Source organism: Ambystoma mexicanum, chromosome 4p (assembly GCF_040938575.1).
Source record: "Ambystoma mexicanum isolate Mex_15411 chromosome 4p, UKY_AmexF1_1, whole genome shotgun sequence".
Taxonomy (NCBI): Eukaryota; Metazoa; Chordata; class Amphibia; order Caudata; family Ambystomatidae; genus Ambystoma; species Ambystoma mexicanum.
Genome location: NC_090927.1, coordinates 183,139,689 through 183,161,861, shown reverse-complemented (window position 1 = coordinate 183,161,861; position 22,173 = coordinate 183,139,689).

The following is a 22,173-nucleotide window of genomic DNA, read 5'->3' as shown; positions in this document are numbered from 1 at the left end:
ACACTTTCCCTAAGCATTTCATGGACTGCCTTTCCACATCCCTTTCACTGGACTGATCCATTTGCGTACTGTTCATCACTCCGCTGCACAAACCTACTAGCATCAACCAATCAAATCTCCCCAAAATAATTTTGGGATAATTCTAACTTCTACCATGCATACTGAACTATAATCTTCACATGATATCCCTTACACTGGTATGCCACTAGCCAGAATGTCTACTTCACTACAGTTCAACAGTGACAACATTCAATCCATCACTCTCATTCAAGTCACACAAATCCAAAATTAATCCCATCCAAACGGTTTATCCTCTGCAAATGAACACCTCACAGAGAGCCATCAGACAAGCTGATAGCACTGTGTTAAATCCATTTACCTGCCCCTCTGTAAACCTTAAAAAGCTTAGTAGTCAGGGGAAAAAATATCGGCAGAACCAAAGCTTGTGAAGGGATGATAGCTTGTGGAAACGTGCGGGTCTTGGAAGCAAGGCCACGCTGAGCAACACAGGTTCACATCCCGGATCTGGACTTGGTAAGCGAGTTATAAATACGTTGCACTTGCACGATCTGAATGTATAAGGCGTAGTAGTATTGTACCACCCTCCCCCCCAGTTCATTGCTGTGAAACAACCACGTGTTGCCTCAATCCCAGGGATTGTATCTCTCCCACACTGAAATCTCTGCATTGGCTCCTAGTGGCTGAACGGATTAAGTTCAAGACCCTCTGCATTGTCCACAAGGCCTTCTGTGGCCTGGGTCCTCAATACCTCCACTTCTCTCTTCGTAAATACCTTCATACTCGAGCTCTTCGCTCCTCCACCTCCAACTCCCTCAGGGTCAGTCGCTTCTCCAAGCAACGAGTTGGTGGTAGATCTCTCTCTTCGGCCTCTCTCTGGAACAACCACCCTGCCTCTCTGAAACTCGAGGAGAACCATCTCCAGTTCCGTAAGCACCTCAAGACCTTCCTCTTTGCTTCTGCTTTCTCTCTTCCTCTCCCCTGCTGATTTCCTGTCTGATACTGCACTGGACACTTGGCTACCCTCTGATTTTGGGCCCAAATCCATACTCGCCCAGTTGCACATCTGCACTGCCTCCCGGTAACCCTTGCACTTGGGTCTGCATCTGTAACCCTACAGTCCCCCTACCTGCACCTTTGGACACCTGCTGTCTGCACTTACCCGTGTACCTGCCACCTGCTGGCCGCACTTCTTTTATTATTGTTTTGATCCCATTTACAGCACTTCCCCGCCCCTTTCCCCTGGCACTTTTCCCCTCCCCCACCCCTGCACTTACGCAATCTCAATGTCACTTGGCTTAATAAGATTGTTGTCTCTGTCCTCCCTCTTTTCCCCCTTCCTGCCTCATCGCGCCTTGAAATACCTGGGTATATGCGCGTTACAAATGCCAAATCATATTATATCATATATAGGTGCAAAATAAATTAGCCATAAAAAAAATTGCTAAATGTTAACTTGGAAACAGCTGGAAGGCTATCAGAAAGGGAAAGGGCGCATTTAACGCTGTGTGTCATTGTGTTCACCCCTACCCACATCTCTTCATGCTACATTCTAGAGAAAATCTTGACACCATAAACTATCCATGGAACAAATAGACCGTACCATAGAATTAGATCCAGACAGACCCCGTCAACCCACTCAATGCTGCCGTGAACGGCACAACAGTAGTCAAACCCCTTTCAAGCCTCCATTTACTGCTACTTCCTCCTAGAATTTGGTAACAACCTCTTCACTAAAGTCTACGTCCTACAACAGTGAGATACCTTGTGTCTTCTTCCTCTAGCCTGTCCCAAACAATCTCAACATACTGAAAGATGCCAACCTCAACCTTTCTTTACCCACCAACTATCTACATTATACACTTCTCTCCTCTTTGGGTGAAACCATCAAAAGGCTTATCAAGAGTCAACTGGAGGCTAATACAGCAGAATTACCAATTATTATTTAGACCCCCAATGCATCAAACTGACTGGCACCATACAAGTATTATATTTCTCTGCACATCTTTGACATTGGACTCACTTTCCTAACCATCCTACTCCATGTCATAATTACCTTCTCACCATCATTTTCTCCCAAATGGGTGTTGAAGGAACAGTCCTCTCCTGGATTGACTGACTTCCTTGCATGATGCTCACAGATCTTTCAGCTGGAATCCTCTCCCACCTCCCAAGTAAATCCTTCCTCAAGCTACAAATATCAACATACACAAGTATGCTGGTGTACAGGAGCTTTAATGTAATGTCTCCTACTCTAAAAACCTCCTGCACAAAAACAACACAAATCCTGGATGTCTTTATGCTTAAGACGTAACCTCACAAAACAGAATTATTCATATTGTTTAATAGCAAACAATGCAAAAGTGACCGTAAACATGAACATCAGTAGCTAAGTAGACAACCTCCAACTAATCACTGTGATTCATCATTGATGAGTAACTGTCCTTCAAAACAGCATTTTCACAAACTAATCTAAACAGACTGGTACCAGCTCACATTCCTGAGAGAGATCAAATCACATTTCTACTACCACCACCCCCCTCCCATTGCTGTCCAAGTAACCTACCATGTGTGGGATGTTTTTACCCATGCATCCGAGCCCTACCACAAAAACTGTGCAGTACTGGCCTTGAAAACATCATGATGGCCAGAGCTTCCCAGAAAATGCCCAGGGAAATGCATGAAGAATAGGCTGCCACCCATTTTTGCCGATGTTATGGGCACAGAAGGGCACTGCCTAAAACCACCATTGGACTACCCACACAGTAGCCTGAAACCATTGGGAATGGCAATGCTGATTGCCAAAAGCAACCTAGAACTGTGGGGAATTCATTTTCTTAAATTCCAAAAATGGGTGCATTACCAGTACTCACCACTATCAGAAAGCCGGCGTTTTAAAACAACACCAGACATTTGTGTAAAACTGAATAAATGAACCCAAAGCAGGCCAAAGAAAGACTTACTGAGAGGTGGATAGAATGTAAAGTTATATTCTGAAGTGACTTGAAGGTTTATAACAAAACTGGCTGAGCTGTGGATTTCAGCAGTTTAAGTAAATTTGGACTCAAAGACACTAAAAATCTAAATGTTTAAAAGAAATGATTGACCTACTTTTGAGTGTCACATAGGTTGCAATTGTTTAAATGTCATAGTTTTAAACTTAGAATCAGCATTCTAGCTGCATGCGTAAAAATTGGAAGTTTGATTTGGACAGGAAAACTGGCAGCCAAAGAGACATTTAGCTGAGGCCTGGCTTAAAAAGAGAGGGAATTTTGCCCACCAGCTACCCCCGACAAGAGTTGAGACTTGCACAACAGCTGTGTTCCCAGGCCTAGCTGCCTTTTGCTGTTCCCACCAAAAGGGATATGACACTTCTCTGATTGAATTACCTGGGCTCTGCAGGAAATTGAACAAAGCCCTGTCCTGACTCAGGCAAATGTTTTATTGGGGGGGGTCGTAAAAGTGGCTTCCTCCTGGAAGGAAAGGGGAGGAGCACTGCCTGTGAGAGCAAGCTGGCTTGGCAGAACTGGAAAAACCAGAAATTCAACCTTGTGCTGGGGGGAAACCACACCCCTTTGGGGCCAGAACATAAATCTAAAAAGATGGATCATTCATAGAGCGGACTTGTGAAAATTTTATAAGTGATATCATTATTCTTGTGATTTTTCTGTGCACATTTGAAGACGTGTTAGGACCCGGTGGTATGTTCAGGGGGTTTTAGCGGAAAATAGGATATTACTCTAAATGTATGTATGTTAAAAATCTGACACTCCACCACCTAATGCCCACATGCTTTGCGAACATTTGTGTAAATGCGGGGACAAATCCAATATTGGTAACCCGACCAAAAAGTGAAATATGTTGCCATTTTTGAACCCAAGCTCCTAGAAACGACAGAATTGGAACAGGGGCTACCATCAGTAAATGCATGATGTGTGTATGCAATTCCAAACAACTGTCTATCGGGGAAGTATGTATTTGGATCAGATATAGATTGTGTGTAAAGTTGACAGGGGTGGGTTCTCTGTATCATAAACAGACCTCATCATGATGTCACTTCATTTCATTCCCCCAATCAAGGGGAAGAGGAGGAAGTGGCCAATGACAAGTGGAGAGGGGTAGGGCCTAGAAAGCTAGCCTCTCCACCCACTTTCAAAACACATAAAAGCAGACAGTCAGGACAGATAGGGAGATTCTATTCCATCTGCTGCGGGACGCTCTGCCGGGAAAATCCATACTTTACCTCCATCAACCTCCAGAGAGCCAACACAGAGACTTCAATCTATCCACCTTCAGAGACCAAGACTTTACTTCAGAATTTGTAGCAGAGAGGTCAACTACAAGCTAAATCCCTCTTTAGCAGGCCTCAAATCATTGCAACTATTTACAGCCAGGCGAGCTGTTTGAATTCTTTGCAAGAACTCTTGCCATTTGCCAGAAAGCAGAGTTGTATCCAGAGAGAGACCAGCTGAACCGGAGACCGCTGTATCCGGACCCACACACCTGATCAGAATTCAGAGAGGCTAGACCAGCAGAGCAGAGCTGACCCAGACCGCTATTAGCAGAACCAGAGAGCTGACCCAGATCACTGTGAAGTGCCGAGACCAGAACCGGAGTCCAGTCCAAAACCTGACCAGATCCGTGGGGAGGCCTAATTCAAAAATTAGGAGTGAGTATCCGCCAAAACTGTGCAGAACCAATCTCTTAGTTAAAATAATATAATTCAAACTATTTTAATCTAACCAGAACTGCCTCCTAGAAGTTGCCACATGTCATTTTGCAAAGCTGTCACCTGTCATTTTCTAGCTGCAAGCTGAGACCTGTCGCTTTGAACTTTTAAAATTTCAAATCCGAAAAACTACCTTTATTTAATCGTCCGTATCTCTGGAACCGTTTGTGTAACGCTCACCTGATTCTCGCAGAGGCGCCGGTCTTGACTGGGCGACTACCGTATCTTCAAAGGTGAAGTGTAGCACCCGGTTGGCTCTTTGGGCTGGACCTCTGTGCACTGTATGCCTGACGTGTAGAGTAAGATGTCTGCAGATAGAAAATATGGGGTTAATGAACTGGGGTTATTGGGGTGTCCCTATCTCTTTCCTCTTCTCCTCTCCTGTAGACCCCCAAAGGTTAACGCTCTCACCTTAGGTAAGTGAATGCCGAGCTCTCCATCTGCCTCGGGGCAGGGTGCTGTAACCAGTTTCTTCACTGGATAGGTAGCGCAGGCCTCTTGACTTCAGAGGACTGCTGTCCGTCGTTTACTGCACGAACGGTAAGTTTCGAGTCATTCAAATGTCTTTAAAGTCTTTAGTAATGATGTCTCTTGTTTTGCAGGGTTCCGGCGATGGCGGATGACGGGCTGAAGTGAGTTGAAGATGGAGCCCGTGTGATGAATAGAAGCGCCTGGAAGCACGTAAGTAAGCGCTTGTTGCCTGCTTCACTATGCGCTCTAACTGTCTTTTTATTTTGCAGGTACGAGTTCGGAGCGGCTGCAGGGTGCCGGAATACCCACTGGATTAGATGTGGAAAGGAGTAATGGCACGTGAGTATTAAAGTTCCCCAATGTCTTTAAACGCACCTTGTTTTGTCTTTCAGATGCGGGATGCAGCGCCGAAGGCCTCGGGAGCGTGCGAAGAGTTGGTAAACTTTTGTCTTTCAGATGCCGGAATGCAGTGTGAAGACCTCCGGAGCGCACGAAGAGTAGGTAAGCCTTTGCCTTTCAGATGCCGGAATGCTAACCTGTTCTTTCTTGTCTTTATAGGTGTTGCTGAAGACTGGATTCAGGATGGTAAGCCTTTGCCTTTCAGATGCCGGAATGCTAACCTGTTCTTTCTTGTCTTTATAGGTGTTGCTGAAGACTGGATTCAGGATGGTAAGCCTTTTTCCTTAGGCCCAGGACCGGATGCAGAAGACACGATGAGCGTTCTGCTGCAGAGGTTGCAGAATAACGCAAAGCAAGATTCATCCACCGGGTGTGGTTTAAATAGCCTCCTGTAGTGCTTAGGTGTCTCCTTCCACAGCCACGCCTAAGTAAGAAAAGAGTTCCTGGTAAGAAAAGAGTTCCTGCCTTCCAGAAGAGTTCCAGTGTTCTGAATCTAGGGAGTGGCTCCAGCCCCACCCAACAGGAAAAGTAGTTCCAAACAGAAGAGGATCAGAGGCTCAACTGGCAGGCAAGTAAGCAGCATGGTCTGCTGAAGGTAAGTCCACCCAAGCATTATGAGCCCGGCGCTTCCAGCGCTGGGACTGGGCATATTTATGAGCCTGGTGCCACTGGCGCCAGGACTGGGTCCAAAAGGTCCCAATTGGGACTGGTTGGCACTCGGAACCTGGGTTATGGATCTGCTTCCAAGGGAGTTGGGAAAACCCTGACCTTTTGGAAGCAGAGATCATGACAGTACCCCCCCTCAAGGCCCCTCCCAAACCGGGCTTCTCCGGGGGTTTTGGCTTGTCAGGAAATGTTCGGTGAAATCTTTTGATTAGGCGAGGAGCGTGGACATATTCAGCAGGTTCCCAGGATCTCTCTTGGGGGTCGCAGCCTTTACAGTCAATTAGGTAGAATAGTTTAGATTTGGAGATCTTGGAGTCCAGAATGCTTTTGACTTCAAACTCGAGTTCTCCATCCACTAGGATAGGTTTTGGAGATTTGGTTAGTCGGGTTTGAGGTTGCACGGGTTTTAATAGAGAGACGTGGAAGACCGGATGTATCTTCATGTGCGGGGGCAAGTCCAACTTGACCGCTACTGGGTTTACTATGGTAGTGATGGAATAGGGACCAAGGTATCTTGGGTTGAATGTGCGTGGCCCTTTTAGAGATAGATATTTGGTGGATAACCAGACTTGATCCCCTACTTGATAGTGAGGGGCTTCCTTCCGATGTTGATCTGCTCCTTTCTTGTATTGTTCTTTAGCCCTTTGAAGGTGAGAAACAGCTTCCTTAAAGGCTTGGGTGATTGTAGAATGCAGGTAGTCTACTGCTGGTGTTTCAAGATCTTGGAGGGGATCCAACTCCGAGGTTCGAGGGTGACTGCCGTACAAAAGAAAAAACGGGGTTTTCCCAGTTCCCGAATGGACAGAGTTATTGTAGGCATACTCGGCTATCCAAAGGATATCTTTCCAAGTTTTTTCAGTTTGTTGCAGCATGCAGCGTAAATACTGTTCCAGAGTTTGATTGGTCCTCTCAGTTTGTCTGTCGGTCTGAGGGTGGTGACTGGTCGATAGTCTCACATCAATTTGAGCCGACCGACAGCAACTTCGCCAAAAATGAGAAATAAATTGACTACCTCGATCCGAAATTAGAACCGAAGGAAAACCGTGCAGTCGGACGATGTTTTCGAGAAATTCTCGGGCCAGAGTTGCTGCTGTTGGCAAGCCTTTGAGCGGAATGAAATGCGCCATCTTGGAGAATAAGTCCACGATTACTAGAATCGTATTGTATCCGGAGCATGGAGGTAGATCGGTGATGAAGTCCATAGAAAGCGTATGCCAAGGGCGAGGTGGGATGTCTATAGGGCGTAAGAGGCCTGCTGGTCTTTCCTTTTGACTCTTGTTTTGGGCGCATACTCCACAGGACATTATAAAGTCTCTGATATCTTTTTTCCAAGACGGCCACCAGAAGTAGCGCTTGATCTTTTCTGAGGTCTTGGCTATACCGGGATGACCTTCCATTAAAGAGTCGTGATAACAAGAGATTACTTTTTTCTGTAAATCTGTGCTGGGTAGGTATAATCGTTCTTGGAAATACAATAAGTTGTCCTTTACTGCAAAGTCCTTTCCCTGCAGATGCCAATTCTGTATGTCTGCTGGAGTTACAAGTTGCCTGGTTTTATCCTTAACTTCCTCTATGGATTCTGTGGCGATTACACCCAGAATTCTTTGTTCGGGAATGATTGGTACAGGTTTAGGGTTGACCAAGTGTTCTTCCACTCCCATCCGAGAAAGGGCATCGGCTTTACCGTTCTTTGTACCAGGTCGATAGGTAATTATGAAGTCAAACTCGGCAAAGAATAATGCCCAACGGAGTTGTCTAGAGGATTGGGCTTTTGCGGTCTTCAAATATTGCAGGTTTCGGTGATCCGTAATCACAGTAACGGTGTGTCGGGCCCCCAGCAGATAATGCCGCCAAGCCTTAAAGGCAGACTTGATAGCCAGAAGTTCCTTGTCAGTAATCGTGTAATTGATTTCAGGAGGCGAGAATTTGCGGGACCAAAATGCCACGGGATGCAACTGATTGGTTACCGGGTCCTTTTGTGATAGAACTGCCCCCATGGCAAGGCTTGAAGCATCAGTTTCCACGATGTAGGGGAGTTCAGGGCGAGGGTGTTTTAAGATTGGCGCAGAGATAAATTTAGTCTTCAAATCCTGGAAAGCTTGTTCCGCCTCGGTAGACCATTCAAAACGTTTGTTTTTCTTTAACAAGGCAGTGATGGGCTGGACTATTCGAAAGAATTCGGGGATAAACCTGCGGTAAAAGTTAGCGAAGCCTAACATGCTTTGCACACCTTTTACGGAGGATGGTGATGGCCATTTGAGAACTGCATCGACCTTCTTTGAATCCATACGCACTCCGCCAGGTGATAATATGAATCCCAAGAATTCAACTTCAGTCACGTTGAAAACACATTTTTCCAACTTAGCGAAAAGTTTGTGTTGACGCAATCTTTCGAGGACCATTTTCACGTGTTTCCGATGTTCAGATTCCGATGAAGAATAAACGAGGATGTCGTCAATGTAAACAACAACACATACATCTATGAGCTCTCTGAGGACATCGTTCATAAAATATTGAAAGGCGGCCGGGGCATTGCAAAGTCCGAAGGGCATGACCTGATATTCAAATAGCCCATACTTGGTGCGGAAGGCCGTCTTCCATTCATCGCCCTCTTTTACTCGTACCAAGTGGTAAGCTCCTCTAAGATCCAGCTTTGTATATATGCATGCTTTTCTGACTTGGTCCAGGAGTTCAGGGATCAAAGGTAACGGATATCTATTCTTAACGGTGATCTGGTTCAGGGAGCGATAATCGATACAAGTTCTAAGGTCTCCTTCCTTTTTTGGAACGAAGAACAAAGCTGAAGAAGCAGGGGACTTGGAAGGACGAATAAACCCATTTGCCAGGTATTAATCCAGGTATTGTCGAAGGTGAAGGTTCTCAGGCTCGGTGAGGGCATAAATTCTACTACAAGGAGGAGTAGATCCAGGTATCAGGTCTATCTGGCAGTCATAAGACCTATGAGGAGGTAGAGAGTTAGCCTGATCCTTCCGGAAAACATCTTGGTATTCTAGGTATTCGGGAGGTAACTGGGGAGTCTCTGAAGAAATTGCGGCCAGTGCAACACCAGGTGGAGGGTGACAAGTAGAGACACATTCTGGAAACTGGACCGTTCTTGCTCGCCAATCGATCAGAGGATTGTGTTTCTCTAACCAAGGTATTCCTAGAATAATCTGAAACTGAGGGGCCTTGATCACATCGAACACGATCTTCTCATGGTGTCCATCTTGACTTACTAGCGTCACCTCTTGAGTGGTATGCGTTACTGGCCCGGAGGCTATCTCCGTACCATCCACCGTAGTAATGACGTCCTTTACAGCCTTGGGACAAAGAGTTAGATTCATCCTCAAAACCATTTCATGATCCACATAATTGCCGATGGCACCGCTGTCGACGTAAGCTTCAATTGCATGTAATCGATCCGGATTATCAGGGCTAATGAGGACCATAGGTATCACGAAATGCGAGGTCACGGAACTGGTTTTCACTCTCGGCAAGAGGACCTCTATTCTTGTCGGGCGAGGTCGTTTCCCTGCTCAGAGTTTGTAACTTTGGTAACTGCAGCTCCTACTGCCTTCTTGGCAGGTTTCACCGGACAGTCTCGAAGAAAGTGCCCTGAGTTTCCGCAATATAGGCATAATTGCAACTGTTTCCTCCTTTCCCGCTCCCTTTGTGTTAGAGGACCTTTCAGACCCCCTATTTGCATGGGTTCCCCGGAGTCTACTCCTTTGGAAGGAGTTGGCGGTTTGGAAAATACTCGAGCATCAAACTTGGAACGATCGGCCTTCCTGTTCTGCAGCCTGTGATCTATTTGAACGACCAAGTCTATATAATCCGAACAGTCTTGTGGGGGACTCACTACTTGGGCTAAAACGTCTTTGAGCTCTCCACGTAGACCTCTGTAAAACAGCGTAATCCTTTTGTCCTCAGGCCATTGAGTTTCCACTATTAGTCTATTGAAAGATGCAATATAAGCCAAAAGGTCTTGATTACCCTGTCGCAACGAAAGAAGCTCATTGTCCAAGGCCTGCCCCTGTGAATGTCTTGCGAACAGTTTTTCCATACTAAGCTGAAAGGCTTGAAAATCATGGAGAACCGGATCATCTTGATTAACTAGAGGGATCGACCAGTCTGCCGCATTGCCACTAAGGTACGAAAGTACAAAAGCTACTTTTGCTTGATCAGTTGGAAAGGCTGCTGGCCGGCATAAGAAGTGCAACCGGCACTGATTGATAAATACTGCAAACCTCTTTGGGTCACCAGAAAATCGTTCGGGCGGAGCCAGAGGTACGTTCCCAGGTAGGTTGATCTGCACTGGATTCATAGAGGATGTTGAAGGAAGATTTGCCCCTGATGCGGGTAACGGGGTCTGTCCGGCTTGTGACTGTAGCACTTGTCTAGCAAGATTGTCTGTTCTCTCCTTGGAAATAATTAGTTCCCTTCTTAGAGCATTCGTTTCCTGACGAGCTGCATGCACTTCTGCCCTTAGTTCCCCAAGTAACCGGGCTAGGGGGTCAGTATCCGAGGTTTCCATAGCGCCTGGGCGAGAGTTTTGTGGTAGGCTTTGCGTTCTGTAACGCTCACCTGATTCTCGCAGAGGCGCCGGTCTTGACTGGGCGACTACCGTATCTTCAAAGGTGAAGTGTAGCACCCGGTTGGCTCTTTGGGCTGGACCTCTGTGCACTGTATGCCTGACGTGTAGAGTAAGATGTCTGCAGATAGAAAATATGGGGTTAATGAACTGGGGTTATTGGGGTGTCCCTATCTCTTTCCTCTTCTCCTCTCCTGTAGACCCCCAAAGGTTAACGCTCTCACCTTAGGTAAGTGAATGCCGAGCTCTCCATCTGCCTCGGGGCAGGGTGCTGTAACCAGTTTCTTCACTGGATAGGTAGCGCAGGCCTCTTGACTTCAGAGGACTGCTGTCCGTCGTTTACTGCATGAACGGTAAGTTTCGAGTCATTCAAATGTCTTTAAAGTCTTTAGTAATGATGTCTCTTGTTTTGCAGGGTTCCGGCGATGGCGGATGACGGGCTGAAGTGAGTTGAAGATGGAGCCCGTGTGATGAATAGAAGCGCCTGGAAGCACGTAAGTAAGCGCTTGTTGCCTGCTTCACTATGCGCTCTAACTGTCTTTTTATTTTGCAGGTACGAGTTCGGAGCGGCTGCAGGGTGCCGGAATACCCACTGGATTAGATGTGGAAAGGAGTAATGGCACGTGAGTATTAAAGTTCCCCAATGTCTTTAAACGCACCTTGTTTTGTCTTTCAGATGCGGGATGCAGCGCCGAAGGCCTCCGGAGCGTGCGAAGAGTTGGTAAACTTTTGTCTTTCAGATGCCGGAATGCAGTGTGAAGACCTCCGGAGCGCACAAAGAGTAGGTAAGCCTTTGCCTTTCAGATGCCGGAATGCTAACCTGTTCTTTCTTGTCTTTATAGGTGTTGCTGAAGACTGGATTCAGGATGGTAAGCCTTTGCCTTTCAGATGCCGGAATGCTAACCTGTTCTTTCTTGTCTTTATAGGTGTTGCTGAAGACTGGATTCAGGATGGTAAGCCTTTTTCCTTAGGCCCAGGACCGGATGCAGAAGACACGATGAGCGTTCTGCTGCAGAGGTTGCAGAATAACGCAAAGCAAGATTCATCCACCGGGTGTGGTTTAAATAGCCTCCTGTAGTGCTTAGGTGTCTCCTTCCACAGCCACGCCTAAGTAAGAAAAGAGTTCCTGGTAAGAAAAGAGTTCCTGCCTTCCAGAAGAGTTCCAGTGTTCTGAATCTAGGGAGTGGCTCCAGCCCCACCCAACAGGAAAAGTAGTTCCAAACAGAAGAGGATCAGAGGCTCAACTGGCAGGCAAGTAAGCAGCATGGTCTGCTGAAGGTAAGTCCACCCAAGCATTATGAGCCCGGCGCTTCCAGCGCTGGGACTGGGCATATTTATGAGCCTGGTGCCACTGGCGCCAGGACTGGGTCCAAAAGGTCCCAATTGGGACTGGTTGGCACTCGGAACCTGGGTTATGGATCTGCTTCCAAGGGAGTTGGGAAAACCCTGACCTTTTGGAAGCAGAGATCATGACAGTTTGTGCTAGGAACTTGGTTCAACTTTCCTCTGAAAGCTTAGAATCTCAGCTTTTCAGCGAGCCGACTTCCTACTCCTTATACTTTCTCCGTAATCACGATTCTCGCACCCGCGAATTTTGCCGAGATTTGCGATTTGGCCCGATTTCTTTACTTGTAAAAAGATAGCTGCTTTGGCCTGAACTACTAAATTTCGTTTGCCTCTTAAGAACCATCCCTGAATCATTGCTAGAGTGAGCCTGGACTAATATTAACTAGATACCACTCACCCTGAACCTCCTGAAGGGAATTAAAAGCATTTTCAGCATATTTCTCACTGCATTGTCACCATATTCAAAGCACTTGGGTCTGTGTTTCAAAACTCCTATCTGCTGTATAAGCTGCTGGGGGGAATTGAACTGAACTCTATTTGATTGCATTCCTAAGAACTGAGTCCCATTCTATTTATCTCCTTACATTGCATTAAGGGGGGGGGGTGAATTGTCCAAGAAAGTGATTACTTTGTCTTTTGCTGAAATCCTATCAAGTTATTTTCTGTACTGCATTTCATTCCACATTGCATCCATTTGAAACCATAAAAGTATTGTTGTTATCGTATCCATCCTATAACCACTCATCATTGATTATAAAGAAGTGTGCTAGTGCCGGACTATCCATTATTGATTACTGCTCAGATTAAGTGTGATATTCAATTATTAATTCATTATAAAGTGTGATATATATATATTGTTTAAATTATCAAATAAACCGTTTAAACTTGCAAAACAGAACTACTTCTTGGCTCAGTGGGGTCAGGGGGATTCCAAGAGAGGGGTGTTATATAGGGGTAGTCATCCAGAACTCATGAACTGGACGTAAAGATATATCAATAAGGGTTTCCATTCAGTATCCCAGACTAGGCATTGACTTAGCTGTAGTGTTGAATTGAATCCTCTTACAAATTGGGGGCTCGAGCCGGACGTTTGGGTTAGATCTGTCACTTGTGCAAATTAATACAGCGTGCCAGCTGACCAGATACACATATCCGGTCGGATCACCATGCTGTGTTACGCTGTAAAGCACTCCTCAAAGGAACGCTCTAAGGAAAAGGTCTGTTTTGCAAAAATAAAATACAAACTTCTATAAGTCAGGACAGAGACCAATCTCTAGAATGACGACCTTAGTAGACATGAAAATAGCCAGAGAGCACTTCTTACATAAGTTATTTGTGAGAGGTGAGTGGACTCACCAGGACCGCATGGTCTGGTTGCAGGCCATCACGCAACAGGTCACTGAAACAGGGTCAGATATATGGAGAGATCAGGGTCCCTTACATGTGGCCCTGAGTGAACTACACATGGCTCCTAAAGCTAAGGATGAACAAGACAAGATGGTTAGGATAGCGGCATACCTGTACCTATATATGGGAGACATGCAGGATAAATGTACTGAAAGCCAAGATCTGGCGAATAAGCGACAGATGGCGTTAGAGAAGGTCCAATCTGACCTGGTCTCTTCTGAGCAGAGGCTGCAGGGGAGCCAGGAGTCAGAAAATGATAGTAGGCAGTATATCATTAAAATAAAAGAGGACATGGATATACTGCAACAGGAAAAGACAGACCAGGATACCAGAATTCTGGCTTTGCAGAAGGAACGTCAAGACAGTTTGGACTCCCTACTGCAGAGCCAGAAAAAGCTGGAGCAACAGATCAATTTCAACAGGGCATGCACAGAGCAGGTAGCCACCCTGCAAATCCAACTAGACAGAGAGAAAGAGGAGAGCAATAAACTGATCCTGAAAGACCTGGATACCCAGGCAGAGTTTGATCAGGAGCGCCAGAAAACTGGTGCCTTCCAAAGGCAAAGGGACGACCTGACGGCACAGATGCAGACTCTTAGTCAGGAAAGGGACACCTTAGGCCAGGAAGTCTGCCACTTAAAAAGAAAAATGGAAGAAAATCACCTGGCCCACCAGGGACTAGGTGACCTCCAAAAAGAACACCAGGACTTGCTAGAGCACACCAGGAAGGTGGAGGAGGCTCTGGCAAGAAAGGAGCAGGCCAATAGGGACACAGCTCAGGAGGTAACCCTCCTGGAGCAAAGACTGGGCCAGTGCTCCAGGACCAATCAGGAAACGCAAAGAGAGAATGAGGCTCTCTGCCAGCACAATGATAGGCTCCAACAACAGGTAGCGATGCAGGAGAGACTGATAGAGTCTAGTAAGGCCTTAACTCAGGAACTGAAGGCGCAGGCTCTTGCATTGCAACAGGGAGCAGGGGCGGATAGAGACCAGATTCGCTGGGAAAGGGAAACTCCTGAGCATAACCTCAGGAGCCCTAGTACCAGAGGCCTTTATCTCTCTCAGTCCCTGGACTCTGCCACCCCCATGTCCCCTGGCGCACATGAGCACCGGGCCACAGGGATGGCAGATTACTATCCAGCCAGAAGCATGGGGCTCATAGGCCAGTACCTCCCAGGAATGGATGGGCGGGCATCCGGGTATGGCCACCCAAGCACAGTGCAATTTAGTGGGGAACCCCAGGAGAATAGGCCCATTAAGGGCATCTTGAAAACTTCTGCCCAGTTAGGTCAGTGCGGGGGGTACCCATCAAATCCTGGCAGCAAAGAGGAATCTGAAGACTCCTCTGAACGGCGCAGGACACAGGAGACCAGGTCCCCACACTCTGCCAGCCATTCCCAGGCTCAACAATCCGGGAAAACCTGGAAGATCAGACAGGAACCTCTGGGAGCAGTGCCTCTGAGTCAGAGGATGAATGGACCAGGGTTACCCGAACCAAAAAGGCCAATAAGGAAAAAAGGGCCTTGCTTAAGGACCCATTGAAGCAAATAAAGGCAATAAGGAGTGTTATCACGCCTTATCATAAGAACGCCAAGTATTCCGTATGGGAACACTTGGAGCTCTATGAGCAAATGATGGAGACTTTCCATTTGAAGGACAGCAGTAGCTGCATCCAGTACGTCAAATGGACATTCTCCCCAGAATACTCCAGTTTCTTTGCGGGGCTGGAGGACCAAAATCATTTAAGATGGTCCACCTATAAGGCGGCCATCTTGAAACATTTTTCTGTTCACAGAAATCCTCAAGAGGCTCGCAAGGCAGCCTACAATTTGCAATGTGGGGAGGATCAGGCCCCACAAGAATTCGTGCAAGAACTGAAACGTGCCTTTGCGCAGACCACCAGAAGGGTGCGCACAGACAGCAGAGAATTTGTCAATACATTTTTCCATGCCTTGCCCAAATATATAATGACCCAGCTCGTGAGAGATTTTCATGAGAAAAGATCTTTAGACTGGGTCATTGAACAGGCTACCCGGATCTATGAGGTGCAGAAGCCCATAGAAAATAAAAGCAATACCCAGAAAAATCCCAAAACCAACAGCACCCCTGCTGCTGCCAAGGTGGCAGAGGTAAAGGTCACCCCCGTTTTGGATTTGGAGATGGGGGGGCCTAAAAACCTACCTGCACCTAATAATTCACAGCCCAGAAGGCCCTTCGGGCCAGTCACAGACAGGGAGTCGAGGAGGTAGTCCCACAAATGGGGTCCCCCGCTCCCCTGACTATGTAAGTCCCCGCTAAAAGGGAACTCGACCAATCCTGGGTTATGTGTGGACTCCTCCAGCCCAAGGGGGGGGATCCGGCCAAGCACCTAACCCAGGGAACTTCCCTCCCAACTTCCCACAGGAGGGCAGAAATTCTCCAAATCCTGGGCAGAACTTTTTCCCCAGGTATCCACCCAATTTCCAGCCCCAAAATCATCCATCCTTCTTTCCCCAATTCCCCGAGCCCAGACAACCTAATCCGGGAGAGGGGAGGCCAAGGGTGGAGGGGTACCAAAATCTTCCCAACCAGGGGTACTACCAGAGAAGGGATAGCTACCCTTCCCGGGATCAGCCCAGGGGAGAGAATAGAGCCCCGTATCAGCCTGAGCGGGTTTCCCAGTTAGAGCGCCAGGTCCAAAATATGGCACGGGATCTGGGTCACATACTGAGGGCTCAACAGAACCCTCAGTTGAGCATGCCACCGCAGAATGCCCCAAACTCTGGACCTGGTGCTCCAGAACAATGACGGGGGCAGCACCCCGATAACCCACCGGTTCCCAGGGAGGAGGCACAAGGGGAAGGGGGGTGTAAAGCCTTGGAGGAAGCTTCCTTCCCAACTTGTAAACAGCCCCTGGAAAACCAGGAACCGGAAACAAAATCTCCTACCCCTGAAAGCCTGCCTCCCAAGGAGCAGAGGGGGGGTAGGAGAAACAAAGGACCCAAACAGACCCACTTTGTGGAGGAGGTACAGGTCTTACAATTTGAGGGTGAGGGATCCTCAGAGGATCCTGGGGAAAGGACCTTCTCCTTCAGAGATGGGGAAACTCCTCCCAAGGAAAAATGGGTCCCAAGGGATTCCAATCCAGACTGGGGAGATATGGAGACTGAGCTACCGCCGCCCATCATCTCATCCCAGAACCCACAATACCGAAATCCCCTGGTTCAAACCCATCCTGGTGACTGCCTCCAAGAAGGGGGGGGCAGCCCAGAACCGGAACCAGGGGAACCCACAATGGCTCTGATCTCCAGTTGCCAACTTTTTCTTTCAGATTCCCGAGGCTCTCCACAGAATTCTGCCCAAATCTCTTCACTAGCAATGTCCAAAACCAGGAAGTTACCACCAGTTGTCCAAAAATGTGCATTATCTGTGCCCCCTTGAGGAGAAGGAGGGAAGATACTATGCCCCGGTACAAGTACAGGGGCAGGGTACAATTTTGGCACTGGTGGACACTGGATCTCAAGCTACCCTTCTGTCCAAAAGGGCCTTTCAGGAACTAAATGCCGGAAGGGGGGAGAATTACCGTATTCCTCTCACCTCTCTTCCTGGACAACTGCAGAACTTTGACGGGAAGGAAATTCCCGTTGAGGGGACTGCAGACTTGGACATTAAGATTGGGCGACACAAGGTGAAACACCCGGTCATAGTAGTGACTCCAGAGGGCACCCCTTGTTTACTAGGGAATGACCTCCTGAGAAGGTTGTCACCCCTAATAGATTGCGTAAACAAGGTCCTCTGGACCCAGACTAGCCGACCAATAAAATTAAAACAGAGTGTCAACCATGTTAGTTTAAACGGCACCTGCCACGTGGTTGAACAAAAATCTGACCAAGTAGAATTTCACTTCCAGAACAACCAAATTCCAGACGTGACAGTCATAGCAGTAGGACAACAGACTGGTGATGGGGGGTCCTCTCTATTTCTGAAAATCAACCTTCCTTCCAGTTTAAGGTGGTATTCCACACTGGAAGGAAACACCCTGAAATTCTTTACTAATCCACAATCAGAAACTCTCACTCCTATAGTCCAGAAAGAGGTGAAATCAGCTCAGAGCCTGGCTGATATTCAGCAAATTGGAGAGCAGTTGTTCATCCCTGTTCAGTTAAATGATGGGAAGGACTCTGTTCTCGCTCGAGTGTGTGTGAACAACGGTAAGAGCTTCATCAGCGAAGCCATGTTCCGCCAACTCCCAAAAGATCCGGCCATTCCCACATTCAAACTGATAGACAAATGGGAAATGGACCTGGAAGCACCCAATTCCAGACATCTCCTGCCAAGCAGGTGTATGCTCAAAATCTCCATTGGCAACAAGAGCATAGTCCACAATTGTTGGGTCGTGCGAGACGTCACTGCCACTTTTTACTTAGGCAGTGACATTCTCAATCGCTTTGCCATTAGTTTGGACCTAATAAACTTCAAAGCTTGGTCCCGATTAGCGGATAATCCCATGGGCTTTGATGATCCAGAAAAAGCATTTAGGTCAGCTCAATTGCTACCTTATGCAGTTGAAATTCAGATCAAAGAGGAAGTCACCATCCCAGAAAGGACCCGACAATTCTCCCTGGAAGTGAAAGCTAAAAGAGGACAACATTTGAAAAACCCTGATGCTTACATACATCTAAACGCTTCTCTCCAACAGCAAGGGTTGGGGGTAAACCCAACACCATTAGTCAACATAAACCATGACACCATTCTAATAGAGGTGGATAACAGCGATTTAAAGAGTATTACTCTAGCCGCAGGCACCATTATTGGAATGGCGGTTGATGACCAACATTTTTCCATCGATTTAGGAAATGAACTGTTAGGACCAATCCCCAAGGACTGTTTTGACAGTGACAGTGATGACAATACAACACCAGACAGGATTTTTACCCGGCATGGGGGGAACTTCCTGGTGTACACTTCCTGCCCCTATGGTAAGGAAGATGTGACTTGTGACTTCAGGAGGGATGAGGTGATGTTCCAGGTCCATGAGGGTTGCCTTTCCCACCTGAGGCCTCCTGTCCAAATCAGCACTGTGACCAGGGACTTCTCCACCCAGCTGGAGGAGGCCGCTGAGATAGCCAAACCAGAAGTCTTTCCAGGCTTCAGGCAGATGGTGGAAGAGAGAGTCAACCTAGCTGATGCCTGTGTGACTCTGGAACAAAAGAAAAAGTTGAAACAAGTTTTCTTGGATTTCCAAGATCTCTTTGCGGTAGACTCATATGACTGTGGTCGCACTGACATCCACACAACAACAATCCCCACGGACCCTGGCATGACTCCTGTGTTTGTGAAGCAATATCGCTTGCCTCTCGCATCAATGGAGTCCCTTACTGAAATAATTAAGAACCTTGAGTCCCGGGGAATAATCCGTCCAGTCCACAGCACCTTCAATAATCCGGTGCTGGGAATATTGAAGCCAAACGGCCAGTGGAGACTCTGCGCCGACCTCAGGGAGCTCAACAAACGGGTCCATACTTCCTGATGGCCTCTGCCCTACATTGACCAAGGGCTGGCCCAGATCCAGGGGTCACAGGTATTCACTGCAATAGACCTGACCAATGGATACTGGACTTTGCCTGTCAGTAGGGAGGACCAATACAAGCTGGCTTTTACCTTTGGGGGCCAGCAGTACACATGGACCCGGACTCCCTTCGGAAACCTCAAGTCCGGCAATGAATTCAACATTTTCCTACACAAGGCCATGCCCGACCTGGGTGCAAGAGGTGACCTGGCTTATGTAGATGATGTCCTCATCAAAAGTTCATCTGTGGAGGAACACATAGCGGAGATCTGTTATGTTCTGACCCAGTTGAGGGCCGCCGGAGCAAAACTTTCCTTTCAGAAAGCACAGTGGTGTAGAACCCGTGTTAATTTCTTGGGGCATGAGATTACTCCTCAGGGTCTCTGTCCCCAGGAAAAGAAAGTGGAAGCACTTCAGAAACTGAAAGACCCCACAACTCTGCGGGAACTAAGGAGCCTCCTTGGACTGACTAATTACAGCAGAAAGTTCATTGAGGGCAACGCAGAGATCACCAGACCCCTGATTCATCTCCTGAAGGGGGGGGTCAAGTGGGAATGGGGTCCAGAACAAGCCGAGGCGGTAAAACAACTCAAGAGAAGCCTCTCACAAGCGCCTTGCCTAGCTTACCCTGTCAGAAACAAGGAGTTCTTCCTGGAGACGGGGTTCTCTAATACGTGCTTGACGGCAGTATTATACCAAAAGCATGACAAGGTCAATAAAGTAATCTCCTATGCGAGCAAAACTTTATCCTCTGTGAAGGAAAAATTCAACGATTGTGAGAAGGCACTCCTGGCAACGGTGTGGGCATTGAAGAATTACCGCCCGTTTATCCAGGGGTTACACATCATAGTGGAGACTCCACACCAGCCTCTGCAATATCTCCAAAGTGATAGAATCCGGGACGGAAATGTGAGTAATTCCCGAATTACCTCCTGGATTCTGTCAATGCAAGGCTTTCCTGTGGAGGTCAGATATGGCAAAAACAAGAAGAGTCCCCTAGCGCAAGGTCTGGCTGACTTGCATGATTGTGCCAGAGAAAACTGTCTCGAGGACGAAAGTCTAAAAATCAAGGACAACACGGAGGCATACCTTAATTCCCCACACAAAGTCTTTGAAGAGGACAAGTGTGAGGGAATGCCCACTGTCTATGTGGATGGATGCTCTTACCATGTTGACAACAACGGGGAGAAAGAACTGGTGGCCGGCGTAGGGAATGCATGGGTGAATGAGTCCCCAGAACCCTCCGCTGGATACAAAATTGGTCCCCGAAGTAGTCAGGTGGCAGAATTGATGGCTGTGCATCAGGCCATCCTCACTGCTGTCCAACATCAACTCCACGAACTGGTCATAATCACCGATTCGGATTATGTACGGAACGGGTTCGGGGAGCACCTGGTTAATTGGAAAACCAGAGGCATGTTATGTGCTAATAACGAACCCCTGAAACATTGGAAGTTAATCCAAAACATTGATGATCTGGTCACATCGAATTAGATGACCATCTACTGGAAAAAGATCAAGGGTCATTCCAAAATAGAGGGACCAGACAAAACTGGAAATGACTTAGCAGATCAGCTGGCCAAAACCGGGGCCATCCAAGGGGATCTAATTGAGATTGAGTCCCTGTTGGGGGAAATCCAGGTCACTGCTATCACTAGGTCCCAGACAAATGCTCACAATGATCTTTCAACTGCCCAATGGAGCAAGGAGACTCCTGATGCTGATTTGATTACCGCTCAGAAGGGGGATCCAATAATTGGTAAATTTTACCAGCACCTTGAGGACCCTGAGAACTTTCCCCTGACAGATACCGATTACATTGGGAAAGAGGACCTAAGAGTGTTGATGAAATGTCCAAAAATGTTCCGAATCCAAGACGGTTTGCTGGTAAGGAAATCCAAAGCTGGCCACGATCAGTGGGTGGTTCCTACCTCATTCCGAAGCCTGATGTTAAGTCCCGCCCATGATGCGGCCACCGCCGGTCATAGAGGGTTTCAGACAACACTGGAAATCTTAAGAGAGGTTGCATACTGGCCACACATGGGGCAGGACCTTGACCAATACTTGAAGGGGTGTCTTGTGTGTGCACAATTTCAGCCATCATCCCTCACGCACCGTGTACCCCTCCAAAAGAGGGGGATGACACTGCCATGGTCAGATTTGCAAATCGACTTTGTAGGCCCTGTGATTCGCTCGTCTAGAGGAAACAAGTACATGTTGACCGTTACATGCTTGTTTACCAAGTGGGTGGAATGTCTCCCAGCCCCAAACTGCAAGGCAGAAACGGCAGCTGCCCTGATGATTAACCACATCTTTTCCCGTTTTGGCCTACCTCAAAGGATTGAGTCAGACAGGGGTAGCTACTTCACCAGTGAAGTAATGACAAAGATGTGGGAGATACTGGGGGTCAAGAGAAAGCTACACATTGCTTACCGGCCAGCTTCTTCTGGGGAAGTAGAGAGATACAACCGAACCATTGTGAGCATATTAAAGAAGTTTGTGGCAGATTCTGGGCCAAGTTGGGATATCCGATTACCTCTGGTCCTAATGGCCATCAGATCTACCCCTTCATCTGCAGCCAAAATGTCACCATTTGAGTTGATGACTGGGCGCAAGATGGTGCTTCCTCAGCATTTGCTCTACAGGACCCAAGAGCAGACACTAATAAATGCCTCCACAACTCATGAGTATGTGGAGAATTTAAGGAAACACCTTCAGCATGCTTTTGCCTATGCTCAGCGGAATCTAGAAAGATCAGACGAGAGTATGAAGACCCACTATGACCTGAAAACTTCCAGGAAGGAATATCAGGTGGGGGACCGGGTCTATTTATACAATTTCCAAAGGAACCAGGCAAAGCAGCGAAAATTTTTGCCTACATGGAAGGGACCGTTTGAGATTATAGACAAGATCTCCCCTGTGGCCTACAAGATCCGCATCCCCAAAGGCGGTTTGGCAGAGGGGGAAGACAAGTGGGTCCACATTAACCAGTTGAAG